Source organism: Podarcis filfolensis, assembly GCF_964270895.1.
Source record: "Podarcis filfolensis genome assembly, chromosome: 4".
Classification (NCBI taxonomy): domain Eukaryota; kingdom Metazoa; phylum Chordata; class Lepidosauria; order Squamata; family Lacertidae; genus Podarcis; species Podarcis filfolensis.
In genome coordinates, this window is record NC_139607.1 from 94,459,619 (window position 1) to 94,483,618 (window position 24,000).

The window sequence follows — 24,000 nt, forward strand, 5'->3', positions numbered from 1 at the left end:
GTGAGTTTTTCTGGGATGGCAACCAGCAGGAACACCCAAGAAGGGGGGCTGGGGTGGGGCAGGCTGTGTTCAGGTGCCAGCGATGTGTGGACCCTGCCAAATGCACCCCCCCATTTTGCCTAGGCTTGCTCCACCATCAGATCCTTCATGGAGCCAGGAGAATGAGAGAACTGTAGAGTTGGAAAGGGTCCCGGGGTCATCTAGTCCAACCCGGTGCAATGCAGGAATCTCAGCTAAAGCATCCATGGCAGATGCCATCTAGCCTCTGCTTAAAAACCTCCAAGGAAGGAGAGTCCATCACCTCCTGAGGGAATCTATTCCACTGTTGTTGTTGTTGTTTAGTCGTTTAGTCGTGTCCGACTCTTCGTGACCCCGTGGACCAGAGCACGCCAGGCGCTCCTGTCTTCCACTGCCTCCCACAGTTTGGTGAAACTCATGTTGGTAGCTTCGAGAACACTGTCCAAACATCTTGTCCTCTGTCGTCCCCTTCTCCTTGTGCCCTCCATCTTTCCCAACATCAGGGTCTTTTCCAGGGAGTCTTCTCTTCTCATGAGGTGGCCAAAGTATCGGAGCCTCAGCTTCAGGATCTGTCCTTCCAGTGAGCACTCAGGGCTGATTTCCTTAAGAATGGATAGGTTTGATCTTCTTGCAGTCCATGGGACTCTCAAGAGTCTCCTCCAGCACCATAATTCAAAAGCATCCATTCTTCGGCGATCAGCCTTCTTTATGGTCCAATTCCAGTGTACAACAGCTCTTACTGCCAGAAAGTTCTTCCTGGTGTTTTGTCAGAATCTCCTTTCTTGTGACTTAAAGCCGTTGGTTCGAGTCCTACCCTCCAGAGCAGGAGGAAAAGAGGCTTGCACCATCTTCCGTGGGACAGCCCTTGAGATATTTGAAGATGGCTATCCTATCTCCGTCTCTTTTCCAGGCTAAACATACACAACTCCTTCAACCGTTCCTCATATGGCTTAGTTTCCAGACCCTGGGTCATCTTAGTTGCCCTCTTCTGCACACGTTCCCGCTTGTCAACATTCTTCATTAATTGTGGTGCCCAGAATTGGACACAGTACAGTGGTACCTCGGGTTAAGAACTTAATTCGTTCTGGAGGTCCGTTCTTAACCTGAAACTGTTCTTAACCTAAAGCACCACTTTAGCTAATGGGGCCTCCTGCTGCTGCCGCTGCACAATTTCTGTTCTCATCCTGAAGCAAAGTTCTTAACCTGAAGTAATATTTCTGGGTTAGCGGAGCCTGGAACCTGAAGCATCTGTAACCTGAAGTGTCTGTAACCCGAGGTACCACTGTATTCCAGGTGTGGTCTGCCCAAGGCAGAACAGGGTGGTACTATTAATTCTCCTTGACCTGGACACTAGACTTCATTCTTGAGAAACCGGCTTCTTCCAAGAAGAGCACAACTGCCGCATTTCACTTGTCTTCCTTCTAAGATCTCACAATATGGCAACCAGTCTCCCCCGTGGAGTGTGCTCTGAAAGCAGCCCGCGCATGAAGTCCATGTGCACCTGGTCTCATTGAGAAACATATCGCTGACGAGACAGAAACAAGTGCTGTCGGAGCTGTTCCCATCTACCTGCTGCGAAAGATCGCCCAGCCGCACGTGTTTCCTCGCCCTGCTTTGCGCTCAAGGAAAGTCATGTTCATTTTTAGCTCTGGATTCGTTGCTCACGATGGGTCACGCTCAGCACTGAGCATGAATGATTTATCTTCCTCCCGAGTCCGAGTGCTCTATAAAAGACATTTAAGGGCATGCCGGAGGAATTCGTACCATGGGGAAAACATAAAGGGAACCAACTATTCTTTTAAGGGCAGCTCCAGATTATTATTATTATTATATATTCAATTTATATACCACACTTTTATCAAAAGATCCCAGGGCAGCGTACGACATTAATACAGAACATCAGTGATAAAAACGTAATAAAAAGCCTACTGGCAGACAGCATTTACTGACCTTATTCAGCGTGTTTCCTGATTTGCTTGGGCAGAGCTGACATAGTGGTTTGTGTACATCTGATTTTTACTGAGCATTTGTTCGGATTTGTTTATGGGGCTGGTGTATGACAAATGGCAATCACCCTAATTTGCTTTTGGGGTGTTTTACGCATCTTCCCATTAATCATTCATTTGTCCTAGACTTTCCTGCGCATTTTGGGGGAAGTTTTGTTGGGAGTTTTTGCTGCTGTTATTGATAGTAATTTTTGGGTATCTTTGTTTTTACGTGGAAACCGTTCAGTTTGGTTATGTGGTTTGTGATGTGTTTTATTTATTTTTATGACTGCTTTGCTATGTTTGTAATTATGGAAATATTTTCATATTGTAAGCCGCTTTGAGCGCTGTTTTAACTGTGGAAAGGTGGCATCCAAATAAGATGATGATGTTGATCTTTCCCAACACTTTTCAAACCATATCAAAGCCAGTTGTTTTTTTCTAAGTGGATTTGTTGAGCTAACACAGAGGCTCTCATTTGTGAAAAAGGAATATACAATGTGATTGACAAGAAGTCTGTAGTGTTGGTACATATATGATTTTGGAATAGTTTTTGTCCTTAATTTCTCTTTATTTTATTTTTTCTTTCTTTAGGTATGTATATTTTGTATATAACCTGAGGTATCACTGTATTATCAATGGTTGGCGGCAGCAATGCTTCTGATATTGCAGGAGGGGGGTATTATGTATTCCAGGGGTTGGCAACCTAAGGACGACCTGACGCAAAGAGTTTTGGTTCCTGAGCCCTCCTCAGTTGTGTATTCACCGATTGCACTTGTTGCCTGGTGTGGTGAAGTGTCTAAGCGCCCAGTATTTTGGTAACCGAATTCAAATGTTTTGGATGGTGCTGTTGTTCAATAACAGAAATTCACCTCGCAGCTACGGCTGGCACATGCAGTGAGGCCAAATGGAAGCAAAATGGAAGGCAGGTGATTACATTTCACCCCTTCGCAGCGAGGGATGTCTATATTCTTGTTTCCTCACACGTCTGTGGATTTTTACACAACGCAGGGTTTTTCCATCATCTTAACGTCGCCCATCGATTGCCAGCTGGCCTGACCTAAATTCCTGCCCTTTTTATTTCAGGCGATTGGCTTTCAATCTGGGAATCCATTCTCTGTTTGTCTGTCTGTCTGTCTGTCTGTCTGTCTGTCTGTCTGTCTCTGGATGTGTGTTTGCTAATTAGTTTCTATGTGGGCACGAATTAGCAAAGTAACCTAAGACAAAAACCTGTCCGTATGTTTACCTCAGGACAAAATTGAATCCGAATTTCCCTTAATTCCAAAAGATGCCCCCAAGTGTATGAATAAAAACGATGCTCAATTGTTATTTGTTTTGTGTGTGTGTTTAGCGATTCCTGTTTTGTATCTTTAAGCTGCCTTGATTCCCGTCCGGGGAAAAGGCTGGGTATAAATAAATATATAAGATGAAGGATGGGGAGAAGTGTCAGAGAATTTTTACCTATTGCAAAAAGGTAAAAAAAAATGCACCCATTGCTCTGCCAACCTTTTGCCTCTAGCCCAGCCCTCCCTGGCAGGTGTGGCCCCCGGGAGGTAGCCCAGAAGGGAATTTGGCTGTCAGGCTGAAACAAGTCCCTCACAGGTGATCCACCAGGAACCCCTGAACCCCTGTCATCAAAATGCAAGAGAATTGCAAAGAATCCTAGTCCATGTCCCAAACCACCTGTTCTAGGGCTCCTTCCAACTCTACAGTGCTGTGAATCGATGACATATTCCGGCCAGGCAAGATCACCCAAGAAGGATGCAAAGTTTGGCTGGGGAAGGAAGGGGACAGAGGACCCTTCCCCCCTCATTTGGAAATGTACTCAATTTCCAAAAGGTTCCTTTAAAATAGGAAGTTGGAAGACCGCTACGTAGCACTATAAATTGGTATTTTCTTAAAGTTTATTTGCATAAGCGAAGGTGGTGTTTTTTTAAAGCATCCAGATCCTGTGTTGCGGTGCCCAGAGCATTGAGCAAAAAGGCCACATTTTGGTCCTTAAAACTTCCGCAACGAAGGCACTTTTAGTGTTTGGTCTGTGACTGTAAATAACGCTTCCCAGTATGACTAAGGAGCAAATGGGTAATTCTGCCAAAGCTTCCCTCTCTCTTTCTCTCTTTCTCATTTCTGTTTTGTCTCACAGAGCATGCGGGTGATTCAAACTACACTGACAGCCGTTGTTGATGCTTTTTTGTTTTGTTTTTTTGGCCTTTTTTCGGAAACAGCCCATGCAGAGGAAGGAATCAATTTGGATAATGAGAGAAATGGTGTAACAGCACACAACAAGAGTTCAGGCTGGTCTGCCAGATCTGCGTAGCAAAGGGGAAGGATGAATGAAGCAATTTGGATTAGGAGTTGATTTTAATCTGTTTTACTCTTCTCTTCAAATCCAGCTCAAAGCAGTTGGGAACGTAGGGCTGAGCAAAAGAATCGGCTACTGAGCCCTAATTAAGCATGTGCACAGTGATGCTTAATGCAATTTCAGTAATCTGGTTTGAATAAAGCCACATTTCTTTCTGTGTGTGTGTTTGTGTGGTCAAGCCAAGAGAACTCTTAGCTAGAAGGAACTTGGGGCTGATTTATCCGAATGTTTAACCTGCTGTGAGGATAAAGTTTTTCTCCTGCTGGTATCCCCACCCTCCCAAAAAAGCACATTCATTTTTGTTTCTTTATCCATCGCTTTCCACAAAAAAGAATTGTCTCAAAGCAGCTTGCAAGTCCGTAAGATACGAATAGCTTGGCGTACTGCACATTAAGAACCAAGTCCATGGGGAGATTAAAAGGAACAAACCGCAACCGTAGGTCAAAATACTTCAAAAGTGAAGTATCATAATAACCATATATGTATTAGCATATGTAATTACTGCTATCTGTTAGAGTTATATACTGCCCCTCATCACAAGATCACAGGGTGGGTCAGAACAAAATACAGGATATGTAAGACATACATATATATAGGCAAACTTGGCCCTCTAGGCATACATAAACACTGGTACCTCGTGTTAAGTACTTAATTCGTTCTGGAGGTCCGTTCTTAACCTGAAACTGTTCTTAACCTGAAGCACCACTTTAGCTAATCGGGTCTCCTGCTGCTGCTGCGCCACCGGAGCACGATTTCTGTTCTCATCCTGAAGCAAAGTTCTTAACCCGAGGTACTATTTCTGGGTTAGCAGAGTCTGTAACCTGAAGTGTATGTAACCTGAGGTACCACTGTATAGGCATAGGCAAACTCGGCCCTCCAGATGTTTTGGGACTACAGCGCCCATCATCCCTGACCGCTGGTCCTGTTAGCTAGGGATGATGGGAGTTGTAGTCCCAAAACATCTGGAGGGCCAAGTTTGCCTATGCCTAATTAAGCCTCTTGCTTAAACGCACAGGGGCAGTGGGCAGTAAGAAAGTTGGCAGTCTCTATAAATAATTTATAATGAATTGGGGAAAAAATGTTTAAAATACTTTTCCAAAACACCAGAGTCCTTTTCGTTGGGGATAATTCAGACGGAAATTCTCAGGTGTCTGTTCGAATCCCCGCGATGGGGTGAGCTCCTATTGCTCAGTCTCTGCTCTTGCCAACCTAGCAGTTCGAAAGCACGTCAAAGTGCAAGTAGATAAATAGGTACCACTCCGGAAGGAAGGTAAACGGCGTTTCCATGTACTGCTCTGGTTCGCCAGAAGTGGCTTAGTCATGCTGGCCACATGACCCAGACGCTGTACGCTGGCTCCCTCGGCCAATAAAGTGAGATGAGCACCGCAACTCCAGAGTCGTCCGTGACTGGACCTAACAGTCAGGGGTCCCTTTACATTTACTGTGGCCTGTGTTTGTTAGCCCAAAAATGGTAAATGAGCGAGGTCGCAGCTAAAGAATAATGGCAACTTAAACTGATGAAATATGCGCAGCTTGCAGACGTAACATAGAATAAGAGAACAAGAAGAACATACGTTCAAAGAAGATTGCAAAATGTTTATTGAATATATGGGGGGGGGACTGTGTACACTTGAAAATGTTGGCAGCATTTAGATAAATTCAACAGTGCAAGCACGTTTTGGTGGATGTATTAATGGAATACTGAATGGTTTAGTTTATGTAAAATATGCAGGGATTTAGGATATGCAAATTGAACCATGGAAAGAGAAGAAGGGAAGTCATTGACATTTTAAGGTTGTTTAATGAATATTTTAAATGGTAAAATAGAGAACTTAATAAAAATCTCACTCACACACACAAGTTGGCAGTTCCACCTGCCGCCATCTTAAGAGTTCATTCGCAGGTCGACCGGTGTGTCTCATTTGAGGCACACTGACCTCTCCCAACTTTGACCTTCTTTATTATTAGTGGTGTGGTGCTTAATTCAAATGAAGTGGGCGAGGGGGCTTTTTCTCCCAATTCTGTAATTAGGTGACTCTGGAGTTAAAAATTAACCTGTAAAAAATGAGCTTTTAGGAGTGTGCCCCCCCACTCCCCCTCTTTAAAAGCAATTAAACCACTGAGCTCATAGCCCCCTCCACAATCGCATTGGCAGCTCGTATTTTGGAAAGTTTTCCATCTCTCTCTTTAACCGTTCGGGACGTAACTTTAGTTCAGAAGGCTAATTGCAACCGTTTCTACAGTAGCCCAGATCCGTAAGCGGACAGTCTTCAGGGACTTTTCTCTCTGCATTCATATTAGAAATAAGCACACGGTGAATTGTGCTTCTGAAATATACTCAGAGTCGAGAGTGGATTTCATGCTCTTTATTCAGCTCGTAGTGGTGCGGAGGAATGAAAGTTCCCCCAAAGTATCTGCTTTATATACATTATTTACACAATGGGCTGCACGTGATTGGCTAATTCCGGAATTCTCCTGTAGGCCAATCAGGTTGTGGATTCACTTCCATCTGGAGCTGGATTGGGTGGCTCCTGCAGACCAATCATACTGCTGCATTGTTCTAGGACCAATCAGACTGCTGCATTTTGGATCCTATTGTTCTAGGACCAATCAGACTGCTGCATTCTGAATCCTATTGTTCTAGGACCAATCAGACTGCTGTATTTTGGATCCTATTGTTCTAGGACCAATCAGACTGCTGCATTTTGGATCCTATTCAACTCAGTACATAACAGCTTCCCTTTCCTTCGTGTTTCCTTCACCTCTTATTACTGTCAATGAGCTTTTCGAGGCTCAAGTTAATTCTGCTGGAGCTGACTTTTACCTGTGGGATGTAATCCACTGGGAGCAGTCAAGTACAACATTACCTGTTTTGCTAGAGTGGACATGCAAGGGGATGTTGGTCCAGCCGGTCAAACTTCCTGCTACACCTGCCTGGAGCATCCGTCCTAGCATGCTCCAGGTGGGCGTGACCTTTCCAGACCTGGTAAAAGGCCAAGTCACGCAGCAACCTCTCTCTCTTTGATCTTCTTTTTTCGTCCCTCAAACATCCTGATTCACCTGGACTGCACTGCTGGCAGCCAGCCAGCCAGCAGTCTCCCATATGGGGTAAACCAGTTTGTACATGTTTGTAACTTTTAAGCCTAAAGCCTGCTTTCAGGGATCACACACTGCTCTGCCTGATCGTGAGTAAAACTGCTTTTTGTTACTTATTAATAAGACTGTGGTGTCTTTATTCTTTAAGGAGGGCTCAAAGGGGTCTTACCAGGAATAATTGAACATACAGTGGTACCTTGGTTCTCAAACTTAATCCGTTCCAGAAGTCCATTCCAAAACCAAAAGCGTTCCAAAACCAAGACACGCTTTCCTGTAGAAAGTAATGCAAAATGGATTAATCCGTTCCAGACCCTTAAAAAGAACCCCTCAGACAGCAACTTAACATGAATTTGATGCATAAAATGAAAGCAATAAACAATGTACTGCAGTCACACAATCAATCAGTAGCTGAACTGGGTTCCACACCGTCACAAAAACGAAATAAAAAAGAGCCACAAAAACACAAAATAATTAGCAAAAACAGACAGATACCTCAGCGTAACACTCAAAACGGAAGTGTGGCACTCAAATCAGAAGCATAACACCAAAACGGAACACATTCGGCTTCCGGAAAAAGTTCGCAAACTGGAACATTTACTTCCAGGTTTGCAGTGTTCAGGTTCCAAGTTGTTCAAGTACCAAGGCGTTTGAGAACCAATTACTACTGTGTCTCAATCTGGGCAAGCCAAATTGAATTGCTTGTTGTTTTAAGAGACTCACACGAGTTGGCAGCCAGCTTTCTGCTGCGGAAGAAGGGGAATGCACTCTGCTAAGTGAAGAAACTTGCTAGCGCAAGTTAGGAAGGATATTAATGATCAATATATCCTCTCCTGCCACCCTCAACATTCCCACATTACCTGCCTGATGCGTCTGCAGGTATGCATAGGCTCCTTCTGGGGTAGTTAAAGCATCTTTGGTTCCTACCCTACACACAGCTCTCACCTGTGGCTCCTAGAAGCAGCTGCACCATGGGAAATGGCTTTGGCTGGCTGGCTAAACCAGGTGAGGGACTTCCTCTGCATGCAAAGATAAAATCTGGCAGACTGAGTGGACGAGACCCAATAGTGGGTCCATCGGTCAAGGAGGCGGTTTCTGCATGTGCTGTAGAGCAAAGTGAGGGGCTCGTCAAACTGGGAAAGTAGTCCATCTAAGAGAAGGAAAACTGATCCTAAACCTCCTTGCAGGATAGAAAGCAGCAGGGTGGATTTGATTTACCATATTTTTTGCTCTATAAGACTCACTTTTTCTCTCCTAAAAAGTAAGGGGAAATGTGTGTACGTCTTATGGAGCGAATGCAGGCTGCGCAGCTATCCCAGAAGCCAGAACAGCAAGAGGGATTGCTGCTTTCACTGCACAGCAATCCCTCTTGCTGTTCTGGCTTCTAAGATTCAGAATATTTTTTTTTCTTGTTTTCCTCCTCCAAAAACTAGGTGCATCTTGTGGTCTGGTGCGTCTTATAGAGCAAAAAATATGGTAAATCGCTAGTCGGTAAGACTTGATTTAAATCATTTTTTTGCAGAAAGACTCATTCTTGCCAGCACCATCTTAATATTTGCAACCAGAGGAAGGTTTCGTTTTTGGAATAATAACTTTTCAGAGTAGCTTTTGCAGTCATATCAAAAATTACTGATTTGGTTATACTATTAGAAATACATAGACAGATGATTATGAAATTATTGTGAGGTTTAATAAGTTCACTGTTTATATTTGGACAACTTTTCTGCTGTACTTTATTGGAAGGAGAAAAATAGCCATTTCCTTCATAACAGTTTAAACAATTTATTTAACTAAAACAGTAACGTTATAGCATATGTATCCATGCTTGTTAACTGTTGTGGCTAAACAATTTTAAAAAAACAACAGGCTGAGTTTTAGCACACCTGAAAAACTTAAAAACAAATCCTTATTTCCTGATGAATAGCCTTTGGACTATCATGTAAATTAAATAGAAAACTATCTTTAGAAACATTTTTCCTCCAAAAGCATTTTATTTAAAAAAATCTAATTTAAATTTTAAAAATCCAATTTGAATTTTAAAAAAATCCAATTTTTAAAAAACACATTGATTTTTATCCACCCTGGGAAGCAGAGCAGGGAACCGGGCTCCACTTGCAGTTAATCCTCTAAAAAAGCTGCTTGTTTGGACACCTAATTTTATAAATATATATATTCATGGGGAAGTTATTTGAGTAGGGGCGCCGTCTCTCAAAATATGGCTATTGGCTGCTATTGGAAAACCCAGCCGCTCAGCCTGCCTTGGATTCTTTTTTTTCCGGAAGTTGCCTGGATTGGCCATTATCATCATATATGTGTGCGTTCGGCAACTCCCTGTCTGGAAATGTTGAGTTGCAACTGCGAACACGTCGCTGGAAAAGGATGCTATGGAAAAGGCTTTGGTCAACAAGATGTTGGTTAGACGAGCGCTCCTTGACTGCCCTGTATATTTTGAAAGTCTGTCCATCCACGCTCCTAGAATACAGACTCCCAAGATCCAAAATAGGATCTAGTGTCCCTGAAAGGTGCAGAGAAACATACCAGGAACTTATTTTGGGTGCTCTGCCCGCTCCGAGATGGGGGAACATCCACAGAACATTAGAGCTATAAAATCAAACTTCAGGTTCCTGAACTTGAAATTTAGATCGTATTGATTAGTTGGGCACAGTCTCCCAGGATGTCTTAGTAGGCTTTGGGTGTCAAAATAGTAGGCTTTGAAGTGAGAGCTGGACAATAAAGAAGGCTGATCGCCGAAGAATTGATGCTTTTGAATTATGGTGCTGGAGGAGACGCTTGAGAGTCCCATGGACTGCAAGAAGATCAAACCTCTCCATTCTTAAGGAAATCAGCCCTGAGTGCTCACTGGAAGGACAGATCCTGAAGCTGAGGCTCCAGTACTTTGGCCACCTCATGAGAAGAGAAGACTCCCTGGAAAAGACCCTGATGTTGGGAAAGATGGAGGGCACAAGGAGAAGGGGATGACAGAGGACGAGATGGCTGGACAGTGTTCTCGAAGCTACCAGCATGAGTTTGACCAAACTGCGGGAGGCAGTGGAAGACAGGAGTGCCTGGCGTGCTCTGGTCCAGGGGGTCACGAAGAGTCGGACACGACTAAACAACAACAGGCAAACGCCAGCCACTGCATGGGTCAGTTCGGTTTGGGTCTCGGAATCCAGCAGATGCAGAATTTATTCTGGTACTGAGCGAAGATTTCTTCAAGGTATTTCTGCTGCTGAAATGTCACTTGGTGGAAATGCAAAAGAGTGGAAAGGCTGCCTAGCCTCCTTCTTCAGTTCCTCTTCTAAAGTTGGGCAGAGCCAGATGTTGAAAAAAAAGATTTAATTTTTTGTGAACCATCCTGTGTCCTTTGGATGAAGGGTGGCGTGCAGATTTAATAAATAACAACAACAACAGCATCCAGATCTCCACCTGCTGTTGGACTGCAGCCCTCAACCTCTGGAGGGCCGCAGGTTCCCCATTCTTGTGTTAGATGAAGTCAACCAAGGACTTGGAAACCATCTCTTGCTCATTCTCTCCCTTCTAGGCAGAAAGCCGTATCAGCAAGCCCCTGCTAAACCTGGCATTGTGACCTCGCCAGCATCTTGACTGCTTTCTAAGAACGAGAAGTAATCTAGTTTCCAAGCAACCTCCTATCTCCTTTCTCCGCAGGGGAGAGAGAGATGTTGACAGCAGCATGTCAGAGCAGCTTCCGTATTATTATCAGCCTTGCAAAGTATTGGGGGGGGATTTGCCAGTCGTAGAATTGCAGAGTTGAAAGGGGGCTCAAAGAGCAATCTAGTCCAACCCCCTGCAATGCAGGAATCTCAACTATAGCACCCAATTTCTGCCTAAAAAACTTCCAAGGGAGGAGAGTCCATCACCTCCTGAAGGAGACTGTTCATAAGGGAGCTGTTTCCAGAGGAAGTCCAGTGCCGAGGGCCTTCTGGCGGTTCCCTCGCTGCGAGAAGCCAAGTTACAGGGAACCAGGCACAGGGCCTTCTCGGTAGTGGCGCCTGCCCTGTGGAACGCCCTCCCACCAGATGTCAAAGATAACAGCAACTACCAGACTTTTAGAAGACATCTGAAGGCAGCCCTGTCTAGGGAAGCTTTTAATGTTCGATGTATTACAGTATTTTAATATTTTTTTGGAAGCCGCCCAGAGTGGCTGGGGAAGCCCAGCCAAATGGGCGGGGTATAAATAATAAATTATTATTATTATTAATAATAATAATTATTATTATTATTATTATTATTAGGGACAGAGAGAGATTATTGGTTTTACCTGTGTTGCCCCCCTTCCAGTCATAGGCACTTTTATAAGGGAATTGCTTAATGGATAGTTTGACTTGACCTCTTCGTATGCAGTACGTTTCCGAGCACAATTCAAAGTGTTGGTGCTGACCTTTAAAGACCTAAACTGCCTGAGCCCAGTATACCTGAAGGAGAATCTCCACCCCCATCGTTCAGCCCAGACACTGAGGTTCAGCGCCAAGGGCCTTCTGGTGGTTGCCTCACTGCGAGAAGTGAGGTTACGGGGAACCAGGCAGAGGGCCTTTTTGGTAGTGGCGCCTGCCCTGTGGATCGCCTTCCCACCAGATGTCAAAGAGAAGAACAACTACCACACTTTTAGAAGACATCTGAAGGCAACCCTCTTTAGGGAAGCTTTTGATGTTTAACAGACTACTGTATTTTAATACTTTGTAGAAAGCCGCCCAGAGTGGCTGGGGAAACCCAGCCAGATGGGCAGAGTATAATAAATAAATTATTATTATTATTATTATTATTATTATTATTATTATTATTATTATTATTATCAGCCTTAAGCGCATGGCAAAAAAATAAATACAATAAGAAAGGGGACAGGCATACAGGGGAAAAGGCTATAGCAGTCCTACCCGCCACTGAACCCAATGTGTTTTGACCATACGCAATGCTGACTTCAGGCGTGATCCCCAGAATGTAACCGCTTGCATAAGTTGTGGGCTCACTGTATCATTTGCCTTACTTTGTCGCTGCTTTGATCAGGGATTTACTTGTTGAAAATGTGATATGTAAGTAAATTGGTCATGACTTAAAGAAAAACCCGAAACGCACAGAGCCAACTGGGAAGGCTCTGGACCTCAGACTTCATAGATGTGGCTTCACAGATGTTCCTCCTGGCACTAAAACTGCTATTGCATTTGCAAAGCCAAGCGGCGTCCGGTATGGTTTCAAATTGGATGGGGGGGGCGGAGACGAAGGCATGTTGAGATTTCTGCATTTTCAGGGGGTTGGGCTCGATGACCTTCAGGGGTCCCTTCCAACTCTACAATTCTGTGTGCCAGTCAGTCATTTGTGCAAGAGGGTCCAAGTGCTCTCCAAAAGCTTTGAACACTTTGCTCCAAACTACGCTCCCCAGAGTGCATTTCTTGTTTCCCCCTTTGAGCCTGTTATCCCAGGTTGCTCCCTGACGAGCTGTTTCTTTGGCATTCATCCGGATCTGAATTAGATATCAAAAACGCAACAACAATGAGTCAGAGTCATCGACTGTCTATTGAGCACGTGCTCTGATTTGCTTGCAGGGAAACTAGACAACGTTGTTACATCATGCAAATGTTAACCCACACTTCCCAGTGAATAATAATAATAATAATAATAATAATAATAATAATAATAATTTATCCCCCACCCATCTGGCTGGGCTTTCCCAGCCACTCTGGGCGGCTTCCAACAAAATATTAAAATACAGTAATACATCAAACATTAAAAGCTTCCCTAAACAGGGCTGCCTTCAGCCCTATTATTATTATTAATAATACTGTGGTACCTCGGGTTACAGACGCTTCAGGTTACAGACTCCGCTAACCCAGAAATAGTACCTCGGGTTAAGAACTTTACCTCAGGATGAGAACAGAAATCGCGCAGCGGCAGCAGCAGGAGGCCCCATTAGCTAAAGTGGTACCTCAGGTTAAGAACAGTTTCAGGTTAAGAACGGACCTCAGTAACGAATTAATTTCTTAACCCGAGGTATAATAATAATAATAATAATAATAATAATAATAATAATAATAATAATATATACCACCCTCAATCTGACAATCTCAGGGCGGTTCACAAAATTTTAAGAGTCTAGTTTCCTGAACTTTTAAAACCACTATTGGCCTTTCCCCCTTCCTTTATTACACACAAGTCTGATTTGCGGCAGGTGGGGGGCAATGGGTTCATTGCACAAGAGCAAAGATCAACTTGTTGTGCATTCTGAATTGTATGCAAATGACCCCCCCTCCGACAATGGCTGCAGTTCAGAAGGTTGGCCCCCTCCGCCCCCCAGGTTGCCGTGTCCCCGCTTGCTCCCAACCACTTTTCATTTCCATGTCATCCCCCCCCCCCCCCGTTAATCGCTGGCAAAGAAAAACAGCGTGCGTGTGGTTTCATTTATTAGAGTGGTTATCCAAGTTAAATTATGAATTCAGGGTGGGGAGGGGGGAGAGAGGGTACGAGGAATGAAGAACAGGTCCCTTTCTGTGGACAGAGTTCATTCACGAGCCTCTGTTTCCTTGGGGAATGATTGCAGCCAGTTAGCTAATTGGTTTTGGGAGGTGGCCTGTCCGTGCTCTGCAGAGGAAATGTCTGTTTTACAGTTTACTATAAAGAGGATGGATAGATAGACAGACAGACAGATTTGGGTAGAATGTTATTATGATGGCTGAAAACAGCCCTCACCCCCATGCCATTACAACTTCAGTGTAGAACATCAGTAATAATTTCAAATGGGAAATCCATTATAGTGTCTGCGGGGGGAAGCAATGAAAACATTGGTAGAATATACTCAGATGGTGTCGTTTCTCCCTCAACCGCTTGCCTGGTGCCCTGTGCACAGCTGAATAATTTTTAAATGGGTAAGTGAAAGTGGGTTTATGCCCTTAAATGGTTTGTTGTTGTTGTTGTTTCAGAAAAGTTGTCACGCATGATGACTTTGCGAATCACGCAATTCGTTATGCATCTCAGCAAATTGCCACAGAGAACGCAGAGTACAAATGGGGGGGAGGGGGGAGAAATAAATCCAAATATTAAATTCAAAACGACAGGCAAAGTACCAGCAGTTTCAAAACCCAGAGTTCTGAGGGTTGATAATACAATTCCTGGGGCCAGACTATAAATCAGCTTTTCACCAGCCTGTTGGCTTCCAGAGATTTTGGACTACAACTCCCATCAGGCATTGCCAGCATAGCCATATATAGTGGAACCTCGGGTTGTGAATGTGATCCGTGCAGGAGGCATATTCGCCACTCGCAGCACCGCGTCTACACATGCGCATGTCGCAATTCGGCACTTCTGCGCATGCGCAAAGTGTGACTTAGTGCTCCTGCGCATGCAGGAGTGCCGAAACTCGGAAGTAACCCATTCCAGTACTTCCTTGTTCACAACCAGAAATCACGTAACCTGAAGCATCTGTAACCCGGGGTACCACTGTCTGTGAAAATACGCATTTTTGTGGGAGAAATTGCTTGCTTGTTAGGAAATTAGCACTAAAACGCTGGTGGGTTTTCATGAGGATTTTTCTTCGTTTATTGAACACATGAAAAAATGTGATGAGCTGGAAGACAAGGAAGCCGAAATGGGCAAATTCACCCAACCCCTCACCAGAAACCCTATTTTACTTGGTCTCATTTTGTGCTTTATTGATTTGGTGCTGCGCACAACACAGACTCATCTTGGTTCAAGGCTGACCGCCAAATCTCCCTCCGCAAAATGGGACAACCCCATTCGCAATATAGGCAGAGGATGTATATAATCGCCTTCCCGCCCCCGTTCTGCTCGATGCAAGTTCCCTCAGCCAGGAAACATAAAACTCCCTTTATATAGGAAGCATTTCCTCTTCCTGCCAGGATGTTTGCCTTTGTAGCTGCTGCCTTGTGTTTTCCACAGCCTTGTGGGGAAAGAGGGAGCCGATAAAAGGGGTTTCGTTCTCCCACCTTGCAAGCTTTTTTGCAGGAGTCAGCTGACTGGGGTTCCCCACTTTTTCAGGGAACTGAACAGACTGGGCCATGGGGGCAAGAATCAAGATTGCTGCCTCACTCAACCACGATTTAGGGAAATCTGTGTGCTTGCTGACGTCTTAACCCTTATTGTTAAAGTGGCAGATAGAAAGCTCCCAAGCCATCAATTTGATGTCCATTATATTAGTTTTGATTTTCTGTATTCCGCTTGTTAAAAACGAAACCATAACAGCTTGCAGAACAAGTGGGACTTGAAACAACCATAGTAGTTTAGAAGGGTTTACTAACTCTTCTTTGGCGATCGCTCGTAGCCGAGTAAGATTGTCTTCCATAAACACGGTTTTAACAATGAGTCCGTAAGTGACTGTGGAGGCCAATTCTGGATCCACACGTCCTTCCACAGTGGGGACACAGGTTTCCGGGCAGGAGTTGATTATGGTGAGGGTTTGCCAAGCGTGCCTTCCTCTTAACACGTTCCTCTCTTTCGTCCTGAGTTCAAGTGTCTTCAAAGCCCATGACACCTTTGGTAAAGGCTGCTCTCCAATTGGAGTGCTTGCAGGCCGGTGTTTCCCAATTGTTGGTGTTTATACTACATTTTTTAAGATTTGCCTTGAGACAGTCTTTAAACCTCTTTTGTTGACTACCAGCATTACGCTTTCCATTTTTAAGTTCAGAATAGAGTAGTTGCTTTGGAAGACGATAATCAGGCATCCGCACAACATGACCAGTCCAACAAAGTTGATGTTGCTTCAACACTGGTGATCTTTGCTTCTTCCAGTACACTGATATTAGTTCGCCTGTCTTCCCAAGTGATGTGTAGACATTGTTGATGCCCACAAAGAGTAATTTAGTACAGTGTTTCATTGTCAAATAGAAATTAACCATGAACAGCTTCTCTCTAAAGTATCCCCTCTCTTCCAGGGATTTAAGGGTGTAGGAAGTGGTATTTTACTGAATCAGGTCATTGTTCCCATGTATGGCAGTATTGTCCACATTCACCATCATTCCCAGGGTTCCTCTCTCAGTCCTACCTGGAAATGGTGAGATTAGAACCTGGGACTTTGTGCATGCAAAGCATATCCTCTACCCATCTACAATCCCTATGATCCTGTCATCTGACCTCCCCGCAAACTGGAGAAGGGGGAGAAATTCAATTCAGGGTTGAACCTACAAAATTTGCAATTTCTGGAACCGAAAACACAACCCCATCCTTTAAACGTCACACTTCTCTGGGCCGTGCTGTTCTCCAGCCAAGTAATTTGTACAAAAATGCATATTTAAGTGAAAACAGCATACAAAAAAAACTGCATTGCATCCGGGGAAATCGTTTGACAAAAATGGGTGTGTTTGGCAGATGTGCATGTAAGAATGTGCAAATTCGGAGAAATTTGCACTCGGATGCTGAGGAATTTTATCACAATTCGGTGTGGAACTTAAGACTAGAAAAATCAGAAATGGAGAGGAACATACAGAGATTCACCCGTCGTAGAATCACAGAATTGTAGAGTTGGAAAGATCCCCAACGCTCACCTAGATCAGGCTTCCTCAGCCTCGACCCTCCAGATGTTTTTGGTCTACAACTCCCATGATCCCTAGCTAGCAGGACCAGTGGTCAGGGATGATGGGAATTGTAGTCTCAAAACATCTGGAGGGCCGAGGTTGAGGAAGCCTGACCTAGATCAACTCCCTGCAATGTGAGAATCTCAGCTAAATAATCCTGGACAGGTGGCCGTCCCTACTGCAGACTTGGTGCAAACAAATCAGGAGGAATACTCAACAAACAGGTCATCTGGAAGCAACCTCAGTTCCTCTTTTTTTCCTTTTTTAAAACACCTGGTGAGTTGAAGGGTTCAAAGAGCCATCTGCTTTTGGCTTGGTGTGAGTGGCAATGAGCGAGGCATTTCTCAATTCATAACTGAAAATGAGTCACCGGGTGCAGTTCAACAACAATACTCCCTGGATAGGCAGTAGCTGGGGACGAGAGACGGAATGTGCGTAGAAAAGATGTTCTCTGCAAGATTTGTGGTAAGAAGGACTCTTCCTTCATCCATCTGCCTCTTGCTAGTCTTCCCAACCCTCTCCAGGTGTGGGATGAGATGAAATTTGGGAGCAGGATGGAGGAGAGAAACCGTACAAGGAAGAATCCAGGAAAATAGTCCGGGACGGTGTTTGTGTGTTTGTTTAAGTGTCTAAGAAAAGATTTCCTGCAAGCCCTGAAGAAGGAGGAAAAGCTTTGCCTAAATATAAACAGGTTATTCTGTGGAAGTGTTAGATGGTTCTTGTGGAAAAGAGTCTGGTTTGATAGCCAGTTGACGGGGGTCCACGCTCGAGGGCAGTCCCCACGCAGCCTCCCTCCGCTGCAATAGTATGAGATGGATCGATCCAGAAATAAGCAGGCTTTTCCTTCTCCTTTGTTTCCAAGTCTCCATTTATTGAATGGGAGTAGATACCTGTCAAAAGATGTGAGAGGCGAGATAAATTTGAGTTCTGTGACTGCGTTTGGTCATAGCGCTAAACTAGGATTCAGCATTGCACGATGCTAAATCATAGTCTCTCCTCCTCCTCGGGTGAAGCTGTGAGGAAGAGATTGAAAGTGTTCCGGTTTCCCCCTTAACCACAGCTTAGCATTATATCCGAACCCAGACAAGCAGCTGTTCGTCTTAACTGCGGTTCAGGGAAGTAAGCCAGCGTCAAACTGTGGTTTTGCAAAGTTGGATTGTTACAGTAAACCATGGTCAGTTGCCATTTAGGGTTGAGGTGTAACACTAAACCGCAGCGAAGCGAAAGCAGAATTGAAAGAGTCCTGTCACCTTGATGTGGTCTTGAGGGAAAAGGAGACATAGAAGCTCACGGGTTTTGTATGAAACATTGCAGCAAAGACCTGTGGTCCTCTAGATGTTGGAATCCAACCACATCTGGAAGGTTACCCATCTCTGCGCTAAACAAAAACATAGCATTACACCCAATCCAGGCCAGTAGTTTTTGTGTTTCTCACAGAGCTTTAAAAGTCTCTGGTTCCCAGTAGGACCATGAAAGGCAGGTCAGAGTCATCTTGCTGCCGTTCTTCATATTTGTAGCTCCTCAGATAGATACACCGGGGATATTTCTCTGGCATACAGTGGTACCTCAGGTTAAGTACTTAATTCGTTCCGGAGGTCCGTACTTAACCTGAAACTGTTCTTAACCTGAAGCACCACTTTAGCTAATGGGGCCTCCAGCTGCTGCCGCGTCGCCGGAGCACGATTTCTGTTCACATCCTGAGGTAAAGTTCTTAACCCGAGGTACTATTTCTGGGTTAGCGGAGTCTGTAACCTGAAGCGTATGTAATCTTGAAGCGTATGTAACCCGAGGTACCACTGTATTGGAAAACAGGTTCTTACGGTTGCTGAATAAGTCTGCTTTACAGACTCTCAAACATTTGACCTGAGCTTTGATTTCAAAGCAAAGCTGTTTACACAACCCCTCCTCCTTGTGTTTTAATTAAGACAAATTTGCGAAAACTGAGCTGCGTGGTGGCTGAGATCCAAGGTTTTGCCAGCTGACCTTGCAGGGAGACACTTAGTTTAGAAAGGGGGCAGGCAGATTTAGCTCTCTTGTTCGGCGTTTGAGCATCGGGGAGGACTACAGCTCAGCAGTAGCCTCGCATGCGGAAGTTCTCTGGTTCAATCATCTGCACGTCTAAAAGAATACAAATACAAAATACACATTAGGGTTTTCAATAAAAATCAAGGTTTGTTTCTAAAAAGCCAAACAGTTAAAAGTATACATTATAAGCTCAAATTACGGATTGAAATCAGTATCAACTTTAAATGTCTGGATAGGTTTGCCTATAGGCACTAAAAGAACACAGTGACGGCACCTGCTTAATGTCAATGGGCGGTGAGTTCCAAAGAGTAGGATAGGAGCTGCCACACTAAAAATAATACGCCTTAAGTGCGCTTATTTTTGGATAGATTCTGCCCCACGGCGCTTTGTGTGGAGTGGCTGAGGGGAACGAGCACATAGCATTCTGTGGCTTTCGCACAAAAAGAACTTAGAGTTACAAGAAGATTTGCACAGGCCGGTCCTTGCATGTTCAGAAAAACGCTTTCAAGTTTCACGACCTTCCTATCTCCCTCCGCTGCCTTATTTACAGGACAGTCTCCCTGTCAATTGTCGTGCCAGGATGAAGCGCTGTCAACCATAACAGCGCATTCAGCATCTGAAGTCCAAAGGGATGAAAAATAATAGGAGAAAATCTTGACTAGACTGAAATCATTGAGAGGCAGCTGGGCCGATTCTTTGGCCTGAGTTAAGCGATTTGTGGGCTTACATGTTTTTTGGGGGGTGTTATCTACTGGTTTCAGGGCACAGGAGGGTGTGCAACTTCTGTTCTCCCTCTCCACTATGAGACCAAGATGACAACCCACCATGAATTTAAGCAGGCAAACGTGCCAGCACTTTACCTCCATGTTTAAGTCCCAGCTGAAGAACCAGCGTTTCGTGAAATGGAGGTCAAAGCTGGACCAGCCACAATCCTCTTTGGTTTCCGTTTTTGGTCATGTTGTTGGCATCCGTCTGTCTCGAACTCCGTCTGGAGTTCGCCTCTGGGGGTGAAGTCAAACGGCTGCGTTGACAGCACTGAAGTGTCCTCTCCGGGGCACAAGCCTCGGCAGTTTGTAGGGATAATTATTCTTTATTTTATTTTATTTTATTTTATTTTATTTATATTATTATTATTATTATTATTATCATCATCATCATCATCATCATCATCATCATCATCACACTGGTACCTCGGGTTACATACGCTTCAGGTTACAGACTCCGCTAACCCAGAAATAGTACCTTGGGTTAAGAACTTTGCTTCAGGATGAGAACAGAAATCGTGCTCCGGCGGCACGGCGGCATCAGGAGGCCCCATTAGCTAAAGTGGTGCTTCAGGTTAAGAACGGACCTCTGGAACGAATTAAGTACTTAACCCGAGGTACCGCTGTATTATTATTATTATTATTATTATTATTATTATTATTATTATTTATACTCCACCCATCTGGCTGGGTTTCCCCAGCCACTCGAAGAAAACCCAATCATCATTTGCTCCGATTCAGCAGTAAACGGTGGGTTTTCGAGGGGGGGCGGCAGAAGTGTTGGATGAGCCCTAAAGGTAAAGGGACCCCTGACCATTAGGTCCAGTCGCGGACGACTCTGGGGTTGCGGCGCTCATCTCGCTTTATTGGCCGAGGGAGCCGGCGTGCAGCTTCCGGGTCATGTGGCCAGCATGACTGAGCCGCTTCTGGCGAACCAGAGCAGCGCACGGAAACGCTGTTTACCTTCCCACCAGAGTGGTACCTATTTATCTACTTGCACTTGGATGTGCTTTCGAACTGCTAGGTTGGCAGGAGCAGGGACCGAGCAACGGGAGCTCACCCCGTCGTGGGGATTTGAACCGCCGACCTTCTGATTGGCAAGCCCTAGGCTCTAGACAGCGCCACCCACGTCCCCTTGGATGAGCCCTAAACCCCCCTTTTTTACCATTTCTGCAACTGGTTGGATGTCTTGCTCCTTTAGGGGGTCATTGCTTCCCCTCCTTCCACGCCTAAACCTACAAGCTCTAATTTTATCTCTGCCAATTCATGAGTGGTGAAAGGGAGGTGATGAGGCCAGTAAACGTGTCTTCCCTGCCTATGAATATTTCACCGGCACGATCGCCCAAGGTTACCTTAGCGGTAAGACGGACAGCGCTGCCTCCCTGGGAATTTGCGAGATTTTTATAAAGCGAATATTAAACATTTCCGCGAAGCTGCTCCATTCATTGTCGGGCCGGTGAGTGGTTTTGCCGTTGCCGTGGCAACGGCTACAGTTGCTCGGTGGGGATTTTGAAAAGCTTCCACCCGTTAATTAAGGAGCACTTTTTTTGGTAGGGGGTGGGGAGGAGAGAGAATCCTTTTCACCATGCAGCTTTCTCAGAGAGAAAGCTTGTAATTTTAGACGCCTTCCCGTAATTATTTGGACACAAAGGTACCTCTTGTAGGGTGCTTGGGACGGAAGATAAAAGTTTTCAACCTTCTGAGACAATTTTAATTAAAAGATTTGCCCTCCAGTACCCAGAAACCCAGTATTAATAATAATAATAATAATTTTTTTAAGGACTCATTTTGTTTTTCCCCTTTATGTGTACGCACTTCTATTTAAAAATAAACTCCGATGGGAAGGTCATCATCCACCTCCTCTGTGTTTGCTTTGGCCTGGGATGCCATTCCACGTTCCTAGAAAAGTTCCCTAGGCCTTTTTTAAAACTCTCAGGGAATGTCGTGGGTGCAAATGCCTTGGACCCCCTCCAGCTGGTGCAGAAAGTCCCCTCAAAGGATAGGCTCAAGATCGCTTAAGATTTGGGACCCCCTCCCCAACAACTTTCATTTCTTTCCTTAGTCCTTGGTAGTTCCAGAATTAGAAGTATAGATTTCTTTTTTTCCATTCCAGGATTTGGTTTGGGAGTTGTAGGCCCTGTGCGTGTAGGAGTAGGGATGGATGGATCTGACCATTGTGGTTTCTCTCAGTTTTTTTTTTTATTTTTCCAGCCTAATTTCAGTTTGCCATTTTTCCACCTCCGTGTGTGCGTTTTTTTTTAAAGTCCTTGTGGAAAAAAATCCATTGGCCTCTGAATGAGCATTGCTTCCCCTGTACAAATTTTTGCATGCAGTTTTCCCCTGTATCTTGCGACATATGCACATTTAACTTCTGCACATTCAGCTTTATGGTTTGGGCACCCAACAAAAAAATAAAAAAATAAAAAGGGGATGGAAAGGGGGCAGAGCATCCAGGGGGAGGAGAGACATTGGCAATCCCACCCACCATCAAAGTCAATGTGTTTTGACTATACACAGTTTTGGTTTTATGCGTTATCCCCAGAAAGCAGCCTCGGCGTACATTGAGAGTTGTGTGTATAATGCATTTTGTACGATATTTCTACATATGTACCTGCAAACACCATTTAAACCTCTGGAAACCCTTTAAAAAACCAAAAAATCCACCCAACTCCACCACAATTGCTCTCTGCAAACCACCTCTCTAAAACTCCAACTCTTCTCTGGACTCAAAGGCTGTTGCAAAGGTTTCTGGGATTGCAAGATGCTGTTTTTGTGCCGTTTGCGGGTTCGCAGCGATGCGTAAGTGTGTGGTCGCGCATGCCTTGAATGCGCATGGGGAGTTGTCTGTAATTTTAGATGGAAGTACTGATGGCTATTGTTTTTATTTTTACTCGTATGCTGTTTAATTGATTTCTAAAATACTGATAGCTAAGTAAAGGACCCCTGGACAGTTAAATCCAGTCAAAGGCGACTCTGGGGTTGCAGCGCTCATCTCGCTTTCAGGCCAAGGGAGCCGGCGTTTGTCCACAGACAGCTTTCCAGGTCATGTGGCTAGCATGACTAAACCGCTTTTGGTGCAACGGGACACCATGATGGAAACCAGAGTGCATGGAAACGCCGTTTACCTTCCCGCTGCAGCGGTACCTATTTATCTACTTGCACTGGCATGCTTTCAAACTGCTAGGTTGGCAAGAGCTGGGACAGAGCAACGGGAGCTCACCCCGTCACGGGGATTCAAACCACCGACCTTCTGATCAGCAAGCCCAAGAGGCGCAGTGGTTTAGACCACAGCGCCACCCACGTGATTGCATTCTCATTGTGAGTTGACAGCCTGTCTTGTGTGTTGTCGTTGCATGTGTGTTTTCTGTCCTTTATTTAAAAAAACAAACCTGTTTTTCCCCCTTCCTTGTTAGGTTTGACACTTAAATAGTAAATACTGAAAAGAAGGTGGAATTACCAATGAAATCTAGCAAAACACAGTCTGGGGTTCAGCAGCCCTATGTGAGTCTTTGGCCACCCTGAACCCCTGAACTCAGTCTCTTGGGCAGTGGGCTTGATCACTAATTGTCTTCCTCGCTTAAAGGGAGAGAAGGAGGGGAGGCCTTGTGTCAAATGGATGATTCATTTCCTGGCTCTTTCTTCCTGAAGATAAAAAGCTACCCATCTATCTGTTTTCTACCAATTCGGAACAGGCTCTCAAAAGCAGGAGCCAGTTCGTACGAGACAGGCGTCGCAGGTGTGCATGTCTATTAGGAAGATGTTTTCTTGCTGGATGACAATAACCTACCTGCAGTTTAGTCCAGGAGAAATTTCATTCCTCCGTTCTTCATTTTGAACACACTCCAGATAGATGCAGTTGTTAGCAGAGTGACTGGAATAAAGCAGATGGGAGTCCGGAAAGGAAAGAAGTTTGTATTGCATTACAGAGGTAAGCGGAACAAAAATACCATAAAATACAGTGGTACCTCGGGTTACATACGCTTCAGGTTACAAACTCCGCTAACCCAGAAATATTACCTCGGGTTAAGAACTTTGCTTCAGGATGAGAACAGAAATCGTGGCGCGGCGACGCAGTGACAGCAGGAGGCCCCATTAGCTAAAGTGGTGCTTCAGGTTAAGAACAGTTTCAGGTTAAGAACGGACCTGCGGAACGAATTAAGTATTTAACCCGAGGTACCACTGTATGAGGAGAAATAACCAGAAAAGTTGGTCTTCCT

At 44.6% G+C, this 24,000-nt stretch overlaps 1 protein-coding gene and 2 long non-coding RNA genes across 4 annotated transcripts in view; 2 read left to right on the forward strand and 1 right to left on the reverse strand.

Annotated features, from left to right (window-relative positions):
• GAB2 (GRB2 associated binding protein 2) overlaps nucleotides 1–24,000 on the forward strand; it is a 143,231-nt gene that overhangs the window by 11,971 nt on the left and 107,260 nt on the right. The gene's annotated exons all lie outside the window — the stretch shown is intronic.
• On the forward strand, nucleotides 2,661–4,520 carry LOC310760997. The gene is made up of 2 exons (XR_014547165.1): nucleotides 2,661–2,932; nucleotides 4,147–4,520. It is a non-coding gene; the product is annotated as an uncharacterized lncRNA (long non-coding RNA).
• Nucleotides 16,558–23,834, reverse strand: LOC310760984. Of its 2 annotated transcripts, none has more exons than XR_014547151.1 (3): nucleotides 23,571–23,834; nucleotides 18,805–19,112; nucleotides 16,558–18,559 (listed from the first exon to the last, which is right to left on the reverse strand). It is a non-coding gene; the product is annotated as an uncharacterized lncRNA (long non-coding RNA). The 2 variants fall into 2 exon arrangements; XR_014547152.1 differs by lacking the exon at nucleotides 23,571–23,834 and adding an exon at nucleotides 21,136–21,258.